We start from the raw sequence: 2,323 nt of genomic DNA on the forward strand, positions 1-2,323 counted from the left end.
GTCATCACGGGGCACACTGTCGCTTCCCCGCCGCCCAAGGTCTTCCCGGACCCGTTCAGCTGGAGTAGAGAGCAGAACAGGCCACAGCACTAGGTAGCGGCTTGGTTTCTTTCCCATTTCTGTCATTTCTACATGAAAATACGGTCATCACAGCGTTGAAAGCTCCAGGGCAGAAAACCTGGGAATGCTGAGCTTGGTTTAATATGCACCGTCTTCTACTAAAGTTAACTGCTCTGAAAATCTTTTCTCTTTTGTGAAAAACAGTCTCATTGGGGCAGAGGAGCTTAAGAAACTCATAGTTACAAAGGGATTAGAAAATGTAACATATCTTTAATTTTAAAAGGAACTAATGTAGAAATAATTCTCCAAAAATTAATAGGGAAAAACTGGAAATAGAGTAGTGGTTTGTGATTTGTTTCTGTAGCCACAGTAATTAGTGCTACCTGTGCGCAATCCACTTTGTTGAATATACTCTATTCCTTACTAATTCAGACAGAACTGGATAGGGAGGTGATTAAAATAGCTACAAACGTGTACTTATGCATGTGTTACTAAAGCAGTTGCTATGGAAAATCTGGCGTATAATATTCATTTATCTGCTTCCATATTGACAACACTGCAGGTCCCCCTCCTCCCACTTTTGCTGGGGGGGAGGGGTCTCCAAGCACTAGAAAATGAAGAGCCCCCACGGTTCCCTCTAAGGGCCTTTCCCCCCACGTAAGCATATTATAGTTATTGGGTATGATCTAGTGCTTACCCTCTGCGTTTACAAGATAAGAGGAGCGAAGCATGGTGAGGGTCCCGAAGGACGCGTCACATAGTGTTGAGACCCCATCCCCTTCTTTATGAAATGCCACTTTCAAGTAGATGGAACTAAGTGTCACTCTAGGAGCAAAACCCAACGCGTGGCTTTTCTGAAGGCGAGTAAGTGAAGCTCACTCATTGGCACCTCTGGTGGGGGAGCGGGGGGAATCGTCATGTTTCTGGAAATCTGTCTTTTAAAAGCAGATCATTCCTGAATGCTGCAGCGCAGCAGCTTCAAGGGGCAGTAAACTGCAACTTCGCTCTCAGCTCATGGCTCAGAATGAATCTTGTCCACCAGGCCCTTACCTCCAGATTTTAGCCGCTCATGTTCTGAAATAACACTTCACCTCCATGTGTGTACTGTCTTTCATTTATTTTTTTCATTCTTATATATGGAATCAGGTGTGTGTGTGTGTGTGTGTGTGTGTGTGTGTGTGTGTGTGTTTCAGTGACTTCAGGACTCTAAATTAAAGTCTTTTATTATTTTAAAAAAATCAGTGTATTACTTTGACAGAGGAACCCAGACTAAAGCCTTTCTTTTCCATGTAATGCACATCCCTGTCCTGGAAAAGACCATACACCCATGAAGCCCTCAGCAGTTTCTGAGTGAGCTATCTAGAGCTGTATAGAACTTAGACAACCCTATCATTTTACAATTTATTTCAGTGATAAAACAACCAGTTGTATCCACTCTGGATCAGACCTTAGACTAGATATTGGACATTTAAAGACATATATAGGATAGAATCCCTTCTTTTAGGAAACACACTAAGGGATGTTGGTCAACACATACACCACTACACCTATTGACACTATAATTGCTATGTAAATAAAGTCCCAGGCACAAGAAGGCAACGTTTTCATGCAATCGTTAATTGGGTTATAGGGCAGTAAGGATAAAAATTGCACTGCATTTAATATCTTTTTTTTTCTTCCTATAAAAATACTGGGTAGATTACTTACAGAAACAATTGGCCAGTTCAGTCTACCAAATGTTTTTGTTTTATTTGGTTTGCCTTGAAATTCGACATTTTTAAGGCTGTCCTGACCAAAAACCATGATATATACAGCCACACCTTAGCACTGGCTATTGAAGGCCTCCAGGTGGTGAGCCTGAGCTAAGGCTTAAGGAGAGGCAGAGATGCTTTAGTAGAGAGAAGGGGAGGAGCTCTAGAAAGCAGGTCCAAATGCTGTAATGAAATCAGACCCAAGACATTCTGTGTGGCCCAATTAGGGCAGTTTCCCACAGGAGCAGTGTAAGTAACTGTAAGGATCACCAGCTTCTTGGATTTTGTATAGTGAATATGGATATTGCATGGAATCCAAAGGAACTCTGCATTCCATTACTGTCAGGGTCCACTCAAGGGTATTCTTCTGTCTCTGATGAGAGCAGCAATGGGCATTTTACACTAGGATTGTGAAAATGTAGGCACTCTCCTCTGATAGCCCTAATTACCTTAATAATCTGTGATAGTTATATTGACTATGGTTTCACTTTAAATTTCTATCTCTACCTTTT

This window comes from Myotis davidii, unplaced genomic scaffold (assembly GCF_000327345.1).
Source record: "Myotis davidii unplaced genomic scaffold, ASM32734v1 scaffold1032, whole genome shotgun sequence".
Taxonomy (NCBI): Eukaryota; Metazoa; Chordata; class Mammalia; order Chiroptera; family Vespertilionidae; genus Myotis; species Myotis davidii.